We start from the raw sequence: 11,534 nt of genomic DNA, 5'->3' as shown, positions 1-11,534 counted from the left end.
CAAGTCTCTAGAAATACGTAGATGGCTCTGGGTTGTAACAACGTGAAATCTGGTAGACGTTTACCAACGTTTCTGAGGTCTTTTCTGCTTCCTTCATGAGAGAGATGACTCAAGGACCTCTGAAACGTTGAAAACTTCCACCAGATTACACGTTGTTACAACCCAGAAAATAACAATCTTCGTATTCACCGACGTAGCAAAAAAAAAAGGACCTGCCATTGTGGGGGGAAAAACTCGAACGCCTATCCCATATGCAGCTACTTGTTGATTGACTTAATCATCGTTTACATTTATAATTCTTAAAGTTTACTTTATGCGGTAGGAATTTTTTTAACTCTTCAGTCATCGAAGAGGAAAGCATCTACACTTGTCTCTGCAGCTCAACTTTACTTCTATGGAGTCGTTTGTGACATTTTTGCTCTCATACGAAACAGTTGACAGTCAGTGACTTGGGCTTCTTTTTGTTCGCGGTCAAAATATTTGCTGAAGGAAACTGTCTTTCTCCCAGTCATGATAAATTGCCGAATGCAGACAACCTGAAAGTAAAGACGAAGAAACCGACCGACAGATATGTTCCACTGGAAACGCTGAACCTAATTTTTGCATACAATGTGTTCAACAAGTACGTCTGCATAGCTCAGTGAACAAATTAAAATTGCGGTTGGGGCGGAAGGAGTGCAAATCAGATAAATAACTCAGCTGAAAATTAATACATTTTACTGAAAATTATCTCCCTTCCTCTCCTTAAAACGCTTTAATCTGCTACCAGATCGTCTCTAGTTTGCATAAGTTAATAATCGCTCAATCGGACAAGATATTCTCCGTATTTTTACGGAACTCATAGGTTCATTACAGTGTTTACAAGGATCTGTTTATGACCATATTTATAATTTATATCCAGATTACAAAAATCCACACCCTACATCTTTGAGATCCATTTACTCCTACATCTCTGCGTCGCCTCTTTACCCCACGTTTTCTAAGTAAAAGTCTGTATTTTCTCTCATCTTCCCGTGCGTGCTACATTATTCACTTATTTAATTCTTATTGAATTTTCACACGTTAACAATATTTAGTGAAAATTACTAATTATGAAATGTTTATTTTTTATTTCTTTCATATCCATTTTTATTTCATTTTCTTAGACCCACATATACTCCTCAAATGATATAATTCCTTTAGAATAAAAGGCTAACTGCCACACTCATATAAAAAACTGGTAATTTGTGTATTTTTGGTCTTTGCATTCTTAGACAGGTGACGACAAAAAATTCCGGATATTCTAAGCAAGTTTCTTATTTGTTACTATCTTTCTCAAATATTTGAACTTTGCCTTATGTTTGAAGCTGTATTTATCTAGTGTTTGCAAAGTTAATACAGGCTAATGACTTCTTCCCAAGCACAATGCTTCAACTTTCTTCGTCTTTCTGGTTTTATGATAGTTTTATACATGCAAACTTTAGTTCCGTTCTGAATTTCTATCGTTATTTTCGAAACCTGTATATTTGAGTTTGGACAATCGCTTCCAGGTCCTTGCTGTAACGAACACCACTGCACCTGCAATATATTTTGAAGTCGCTTTTAAACAATACAGAAATGCAAAGGAAGTTTTCCGGTCTCGCAGGGGAAATACCACTGAAAATATACGCAATCTGCTTCTCAGCCATAAAATCCAAGAACTGGCTGGCATGCACACATATGCGACTGATAAACATTTCCAGTTCTGCTCTTTATACCTTATTCCTGGCAATTCTCCCTGAAATATTAGTGTGTAATATACACGGATATCAAAATTTACGTATGAAGCACTGTTATTTATTAAATCTTAATAGTATAACGAAATCGAAGCAAAGTCTTTTCTTAGAAAGTAATTGTCGCTTAGCTAGTGCATAAATTCTCCACCTTTAATGATCCCCGAGTTTCATTAAATTGTTCATAAGAACGTTAATTAACGCAGATTAAACCAATCTGTACAACCAATTTTTTTAGTTTTTAAGACATGTATATAGACGTGCACAATAGCCGTGCAGTCTAAGGGTCGATCTTTGCCGATAGTACACTAGACAAAAATATCCCTAACTTCTTATGAAGATAGCCCACCGTTTTAAACCACAACACATCTCAGGACAGTCGAGATATGAACCAGAAACCGTCCAAACAGAAGTCCAGAGAATTTCCAATATATTTCTCGGCTCCGTGTAACATAGTGAAACTCAAAACATTTTATTATTTCAAAGAACTAGGAGTGAAAGGAAGAGCGCCGTGTTGAAACGCTCACGCAATTAGCAGTTCGCCTGGGAACGTAAATTCTCTCCAGCGACTTTGTCGCGGTAAACAGTCTGCAGAGTATCTGTTATTGTCGTCTGTTATATGGCAAAGTCTGCTGATTAGCTCCATCTATTTTGTAATCAAATGAAGCGGGATACGTCCATTGTTGTCGTGGGGTAGACGTGCCAATTATTGTGCGTGTCACGTGTAGACTCGCCCATTAGCAATGAGTGTTAGTGAAGTTGTAAGGGGTGGCCCCAGAGGGTGGTGCGGGCGTTGAGGCACGCTGTTTTACTCTAATGGAGCATGTACTATTGGAGTCGATAGTCCCTCTCATATACACATAGGCCTATTCTCTCTCACTCACCCTCACCTTGTCCCTAGGCTTGTTCGTTTTATTGAAGTCCCCTGCTAACAGATACACCCCAACTCCTATTGATTTATTTACCATGCGCCCTGGGGTGTCTCTTGTGATGAAGACGGGGTAGCAGAGTTGGGAGTCCTACAGGAACTGCCATCGGGATACTGCGGGTGCACATGTCGCCTGTCACGATTTCCCCTCTACCTCCACAACCCCATCTTCCTTTTTCAATCTCCTCTGTTCGCCCCAAATCTGAGCAGTCTCCTGCTATATCGGTAGGTACCTTAACACGTTCTTTCTTCTTTTTGCTTTATTTACATGTCTCCCTGATGTCATTTCGGTTCATCCATATACTGAGTTCACATAGAATATATTTTTCACAAATGATAACCACCAAAACACCATAAGAACTCACAATTGCATGACCCCATGAATCTAATGCTTTCGTCGGGGTGTTATGTATCAACTCCAAGGGGTGCAGCCCTTATTGAGACGCTAATAGTTTATCATCTACTCAAGAAATCCCAATTAGTTTATGGAATTCAAGGGTTTATTACTGTTTTCACAAAAGTCTGTAACCGACTGAGCTCTAATCTGCGCTACTTTGATTCAGTCTGTACCCTCACCTCTACTAATTCGAGATTAAGTTTAATGTTATCCTCTTAATGCGCCTGGTTTTATAGTAGTTCTACTACCATTTGAATTTAATTCTCATCTTTTCCATGCGTTCTACGTGCCCTACATTAATGAAAATTACTTTGGGTTACGCACTTCTTACAGAGCATAAAAAATACAGCGTCAAGTAATAACCAGTAATAGATTTGAAATTAGAAGTAACAAAATCACGAAATTCTATTATTAGGTTATCCGTTGACCCCGGCAAAATCCGAGCCAGATACATCCCTAATAATCAGCTACAGCTTTATTCTATACCAGTGTTTTTGTAGGGAGATTGTGTTTTGTTTAGCCCTGGTACACACATTTAAAACGCAACTTACTCATCATATATACGAAGTAAGAAATGTTTCTGTTGACTGCGTCAGGACTATTATAAAATAACACTTCCTCGTCAAATTCACATACTCTTACTGTATAGTCTTCCGCGGCAGTAGGTTTACATCACTTGAGTCTAATAACACGTCTCTATAAGCATGTGCCAATTTAACATGCACGCTAATCTGACAGTCAGACAGGACATAGCTCATTATTTAGAAAATCCAGGTGCCAGGTGTGATGTTCCAACGAGAACTAAATTGACTAACTTTATTAAACTGATTGAGTTTAACATCCTCCTTTCGATAATAGTAATTTTGTCACCATTGCACGCTAGGAAATAACCTACTAATCTGTGTACAGAGGATGGGTTATCAGAAATTAAATTTGCAGGAGCTGTGATTCAGAAGGCATTCATCGGCCTCCCCCGCCCATTAACTTCTGAGGCGTATTGGTTACTGGAAGAACAAATTGGCTACTTAGTTAATTAGAAACAATTCACGCGTTAATATTCAGATCTTAAGTCAGAGTTTTGTTGCTTTCTGAACATTATAATTCTTAATTCAGTGATTTTTTAAAGGGTCTTATTTCATTCTTGGCGAAAATGAATTAATAACACCTTTACATTCTTCACACATAAGCATATACGCTTTTGAACTCTCGCCATCTGAAACAGCTTTTGAAAGGGTCTTATTCCTAAAATAAAGCCTTTTATGAGGTGTGCTGACACTCATGACATCTCTCAAATGCACGAGCCAAGTTACTTTCCAGCGATGTTCTTACATACATTTTGTACACTTTGTTAATTACAGGTTTTGTATAAAGTGAAGCTTTCGCGGCGGCTGAAGTTGATGAAAGACTCTCGGTTTACAAGCCGCGTCAGGTGGCTGAATGGTGAATAAACCGTATCTTCTGACAACGTTTCGAGAACAATCTCTCCTCTCATCCTCAGGGCTGCTGCGTAGCAAATCTGATAGGAACTGAAGATGAGAGCAGAGATTGTTCTCGAAACGTTGGCAGAAGAGGTGGTTTATTCAACGTTCAGCCACCTGACGTGGCTTGTAACCCGAGAGTCTTTCATCAATTACAGTTTTTGTTGTATCCGTAGACATTGTACCTTCTCTGAGTCTAGTTAAACAATGACCCGACATTTGGGTTTTCCGTCTTTTTTACCAGATGTTGTAAACAGAATCCAGCTTTTGAAAATTTCTGATTTTATGGTTTTATATTTTTTTTACGATGGTCAAAGTTCAACAGAATGATCTTACACATAATTTTACAACGGATCCTAGAGAAATAGGTTGGGAAGGTATGAACTGAATTTATCTTGCTCAAATTAGGGGCTGATGGTAGGATCTTGTGATTGCCACAATGAAAATCCCTCGTGTTCACCACCGTGTTCCTCGGGCGGGGAATTTCTTTATTGAGCGTACTACTGTGCTCTTAGGACGAAGTCTGTTCTGTGGAGTTTGCTTTACTCTTTCTGCAGAAGTGTGTTCCTCGTATTGTACACTGTTGCGACTAAGTACAGATGCACCAGAAACAAAGCTAAATACGAATTAAACTTAGGAGCGAGTCCGCATAAATTCTGGTAAATCTCGTTAGTGTGTCGTTTAGAAAATAGAAACTTCTTGTACTCAGACAAATTAAATATTAACTTGGTTACGATAAAAGTGGCAGGCTGTTGAAAACATGGTAATGAACTTTCGAGTTCCGTATAAGATAGGTGATTTCTAGATTAACTGAGCGACTATAAGTTACTCAGAAGGTACTCCGTTCTATTGAGCTAGTTTAACATACGATTCAGAAGACGACTTTCTCATAATTTCTAATTCATTATTAGAAGGTAATTAAAATGGCGTTTTGGTTAGTAATATCTGACTTATGATGAACTGGAACTTTTGAGTCTAATAGAACTTGGGAATAACTTGCCGATGAAATAGTAGGGAAGTTAATAATCATAGAAAGTAAGAAGGTTGTGGTAGCCGTCACGAAATTGTGTGCTTCAAAATAGCAGAAAAATGATACAACTCTGTAACACGAGCAGTGAAGCCCAGGGGAGTGAATCCAGCTAAGATCTTGCAGGGTAGAAGAGCTATCAACGTTGTACTGTTGACATAGAGCAGCGAGGAAGGGAGGGGTGGGTACCTTCCGTGGCCTTGATGCATGTAATTTGGTGAAGGCTACTGTAATATCTGTTTTGTACAGCATTTTTGTCTTCGAACGTTACTGAAGCAGAAGGTTGCAGTGCAGTTATTCACGTCTTTTGCGACAATTTTTTACGTCGTAATCAACATGCAAAATGCAAATTGAACAAGGAAGAGATCATGTTGTCTGTTGTTACGGTAGCATTTACATAATAGGTCTGCAACCCTTGTGTGAGAATATTTAAATAAATATATTTTTATTATCTAGTAAAATACAGTTTTGATATGTTTACATTTCTTTCGCATATAAAATATTTAATAAAATTTCATCCTCCATCTTCTCCTACCAATCTACCCACAAGTTTACATGGCGTCACAAATTAGAAGACCGCCGAGAAATTAAGGTGTGTACCTCAGTTTATCCAAGGAAATTACTGTACAATACGTAGATTTAGTATTAGCGGTGGCAAACCTTAGGCTTTAGCCTTATCTGAAAATTAGTTATTTCGCTGGATAGGTTGACGGATAGACGGATTTACAAAAACATCTGGTCTTTATTAAATTCTACTATACTGCACTACAAAAAATCGTCTATACACTTCATTTCTTCTGTCTCAAAGGTTAACACAAACTCTGTGGTTTAGAATTTTAAGGATTTGAGAAATTTAATGTTTACTTTCTCCCAAATGGTGAGCCAGCAGTCCGCAGGCGCTGCAGGTCTAACCCATAAAAGAAGAGGGCGAAACCGTGATGTAACTTTTAATTCCCAAAGTTCTGCTAGAATTCTCAGTGTTTAACTTTACAGGCGTATGAAAACGAGTCGGTGCTTATCTGCTGACACGATTTTATGAAACTTGCCTAACTGGTGAACTTCAAAGTTCTTTCAAAGTAGTCAATGCTCGATGGTTAATTTTAATATAGGGCTTCTACCAAACACATCTAATTACGGTACAAGTAGGTTAAATGAAGATATACTATATCTGAGCTACATTCTGAAAGTGTCGGCTTTTTATCTCAATATCTGCTGTCCTAGCTAATGATTTCCACGTATATTTTAGCCATTTGAAGAAACTTTCGTGACACAAATTTGAAACAAAATATGAGAGTTCTCCGTGTAATCATAATCTGCGTACATACACTATATAATTAACATGTCTCAGTCTATGTATTAACTTCTGAAATTGATAGAGTCGATACTGAAACACTGTCTTTCACTTGCCTCTTCTCATAAAAGTAAGTTGCAGTCTACTTAACCTAAGTAAGTTAATTGTGAACACAAGTTACAATATAAAACTTATTAACATTTATTAAGTGACAAATGTACAATGAAGTTAAAAGAGGCCTAAATGTATTTCCTCTCCTGCAAGAACTCTCCTCATTAAAGGGTCTTGAAAAAAAATATAGCTGGTCGCATTGCTGAAATATGATTGATGTTCAGCAAAACTTCCCTCTTTCCTACTTTCCCTTCTTTCGTTTAAAACAAAAGGGAAAATAAAGAAAAACAAGTTATAGAAAGTGAACGGAAATTAGAGAATTTACGTTGAGGACAGCCGAACAGGCTGTACCGCGGGAGGTGTAATTGAACGTACCGGTCCCAAAAGACATTTTACGCAGAGGAACACTGTATAAAATTATATGACACTCTCCATCGTCTGAGATATATTTCACTTACACAACATTTCGTTAATTGGCCCTACCTCCATCTTCGGTTGTTGGTTACATTGTATTGCCAGTCCTTTCTGTTTCCTTTAGTTTGTAGTCGTTAAACAGATAAGCTATGGTATCCACATGTCAATATAATTTCTCCCATAATAATTCGTGAATTAATTTACGTATTTCCGTGAAATAGGTTACGAATACCCTCAAGATCTGTGCATTTTTATTTTCTATCAACTAACAAGCAAGTGTCTAAGGCGAAAAGACATTGGGTCAATTAATTGATCTTTATATTTTGTATGGAAATGGACATTCGAAAAAAATTAAAATTTGTTAACATATTCTTTGTTTTATGTAATATTGTATGGCAACTGCGATAAGATAATATTTAGCTTATGGGTTAATAGCCATAATTGATACACTGGTGATACACGAGCGAAATTCTTTACCGACCTGCTGATCGGCCGTGAATATTATACAGAATTATTTATGAAACGTAAGACTTGAGGTTTTCACAGCGGTGAGTGAGTATGAAGATTTCCGTCTTCTGGGTTGTTGCGCTGTGTAGTCTGGTCGATGTTAACCAACGTTTCAGACGGAGGCAGTATGACCTCTGAAACGTTGGTTAACATCGACCAGACTACACAGCGCAACAACCCAGAAGACATAAATCTTTATTTATGAAACATTTGTTGGTATCCTTAGAATTGACAATCATGAATACAGTAAGAAACAATGAGATTATATCTTAAAAATCCTTCGTAGTCGGTATCTGTATCGATATAAAATATTCGCACAAATGAACCACTAATTTATACAATTTATAGTTTCTGCTAGCATTACAATGTATGCTCATATTTAAACATTTGACAGAAAGTAGATGTCGTGATAATTCTTTACACTTGTTTTATTTTTGCATGTGTTTCCATCAACCTGCCTCCACCCGTCGTTAAAAATTCTATATATTGCTCTTCTACTCCTCCTCGTTGTGAGTCTATGACACGTCTGTTCTGTAGCTGACGCAGGAAGCCAATTTTGAGGCTGAGACGTGTTTGGGTTTTTCGGTTCTGTCTCGCTGTTGTTTCAGTAGATGGGCTAACTCGGTGTCTGCCCACATGTGTATTTGTGAGTGTGTTGGTAAAGAAAATGCTCTTACACCCATCCTTCAACCCCTTCCCACTGGCAGGGGTGATTCTGAACTTGAATCACGTAGCTATCATATAAGAGACAGGTAGAAAAGTCTGCAAGGCCTTGGCAAAGCAGAAAATCCAGAAATGAAGAAGAGTAACAAAGTAGAAGGAGGAACAGAGTAAAATAAAACATAAATAAAACAAAAAACAAAAACGGAAGATGTGAAGAAAGATGTACGCTGATAATAGAAAATCTTGTCGTATAAAACTGTTTTAATCTTGGCATAGCAAAGATAAAAAGAAAATAAATTAATAAACATGTAATGAAGAGAATAGAATGTGAAAGATAAATGGAGAGGCGAGAGATACAGTTCTAGAATAGAATGTTCTGATTTGTGTGCAGACTTACAAAAACTGCAAAGGCAAGCTTTTGGCTCATGTAACTTATTAAGTTCGTACTTAAGGTAGGGAAAAATGAGTTTACAGATTTTTTCTGAATCTGAACGTCATAAATAAATAAATAAATAAACACACAATAGGCCTATGTTCCTTGAGTCTAGTTTTCTAAGCGTATTTATCTCAATAACTATGTAGAAATTAGGTTTCATTAGTGAGAGAGGTGCGCGGTGCACTTGTTATAGCGATGTTGAGGTAGAAGAGCTATTTTTAAATAATTCCATTTCAGCTATTCTCCACTGCAAGGTTCAGTATCAAGACATCTGTCAATTTAACTTGAGCCTTGTTTCGACTAAATAAACAGTCTCCCTTAGAAAAATTGTAGTGGTCAAGATATTTTCGGCTGTTATAAAACCCTAAATTTTTTCACCGTTTTTACAACAGACATTCTGATTTATCTCCAGCGACTCCAATACTATAGCACTGTGAAACTGAGGAGCAAATACTACAACCAATCTTCAGTGTAGATCTTGAAAGGTTATATGCTAATGAATCTATAAAATCACACCATCTTATGCAAGAACTGAATGCTAACATTTAAATCGCGAATTAATGGTCTGATAAACTACTGTAATTTAACACGTAAAATCGGCATGGCGACTTAAACATTCCTAGAGGCTCTTCTATATGTATATGATACTAAGATTTAGAAGAAGATGGCTGTCTTCTGAATTGTTACGCTTTGTAGTCTGATAATAACAGTGGCATTTCACAGTTGCTGGCTATCGCTTTGATAAAACATTTAAAACGTCAGTAAACTTCAACCTTAGCTCAAAATCAAAGAAGACAGCCGATGTGAAAACCAGAAATATAACAAAGTTTAGAAGGCCATAGTAAACGTAGATACCACACCATCCAGTTTTTCAATACGTAACGTATCTGATATGTGCCTTGTGTAAAAAGTACAATTATTTAACTTGTTTCACAGGTAAAGCTAAACGCTTATTTTAAGAAAACAAAAATATTAAAAAACGACACCAGGTTTTGTGATGTATTTTAGGTTTTCGAACAATTTAGTTACCTGAGTGACTATTAGCTTTTGAAGGATAACTTTTTTTCCATTTAGCAAGTTAATTAATGGGTTGCATTATAATTCTTACAATCACCACAAATCATTTCTAATTATCCCGCGCATCTCGATAGCGCAGTCCTCAAACACGCTTATTGAATTTGATATTATTATGTAACCTGTTTCACACTGAACGTGCAACGCATAACTTTTAGTGTAATTAAATCTAGGTGTTTCGTGCACGCAGACACATTTGCCTGTGGGCGTCATACATGGCGGTGAAGCGACACGAAGAAACGAAGGCAGCGCTAGTTTGAAAGTGGCGTAGTGAGGAAGAGACAGAGACACGAGACGAATAACTTGTCCTTTGTTTATTAATTCATTAGTAAGAGAAGTTAGGCACGCTGGTGCGAGATACATACATGCATCTGAGCCTAGACGGTAATCTTCAAACAGTGTTATAATTTGATAATTTGATTGGGAAATTAGAATACGTCATGTTACAAGGGATTGTATACTGCATCAGACACGTGTACTAGTACGTGTAGTCGTACATATACATTCTCGGTACGCAATTACTAAATTACATTTCTGGTTTACATGTAATGTGACAGACGTACTTAGCAGTGGCCTGGAGCCGAGTTTGTGCAATGAACTCCACAGAGGATTTGACTCAAACGACGTGTCTCTGGTTTACTGTATATCAGAAGAGCGGATACTTGTCAGAGTATTCTATACCACAGGTGGTTTAACGTTATTTACTCTAGGTCTGCAGTGTAGCATTCCAGTGTGTTACGTATCACATATATTAACTTAAAAATTTCTGTTTACATGTTAAAACATCGGACTCACCAAGCTGTGAAAAAATTCTTTTTTTAAAACTTCTTATAATTTTAACTATTTAACCATTTTAATTAATTTGAAACGTTTTAACATATAATTTTATTATAACTTCTAAGCATCGGTCTATAATCTCTTCATTTAACTAAAACTTCGTAAGCCTTCCTAGTGTTTTATGAGCCAAAATGGTGTATTCAATTCAATTCATTTATTTAAGTGTTTGCCAACAGCAAGAAGCCAATAACAGGCAAACACTGGTAATACATACAATAATAAAAAAATAATAATTTAAAACATTACACAGATTAACTAAACATATACATGTACAATATTAAATATAACAGCCAAATACAGGCAAACACAAAATAGAAACAAAATTATACACAAAAAATAAATTATCTGTAACTTAATAAAAAGTACAACAAAATTTTTTCTGTGCACCAGAGTATTCGTTGACGTACACAGAAGCAAATATGTTGATCATAAAATCTTTCTCATGTTGTTTTTCATGAACGTTTAATGTGATCGTTTTCTCACGCCATATTATTATGTCATGGGATTATTTTGTTTTAATAACAACCAATAAAATACACCATATTGACGTCAATTTACAATTTGCACGCAGAAAAGCATGTAAAGTAAAATGCTCATACAGAGAATGTCATTGAATGTTT

This window comes from Zootermopsis nevadensis, unplaced genomic scaffold (assembly GCF_977971745.1).
Source record: "Zootermopsis nevadensis isolate Lab colony 2312 unplaced genomic scaffold, Znev_1.0 Znev_ptg000002l, whole genome shotgun sequence".
Classification (NCBI taxonomy): Eukaryota; Metazoa; Arthropoda; class Insecta; order Blattodea; family Termopsidae; genus Zootermopsis; species Zootermopsis nevadensis.
The sequence above is the reverse complement of the archived record's forward strand: the minus strand, read 5'-3'. Positions refer to the sequence as shown.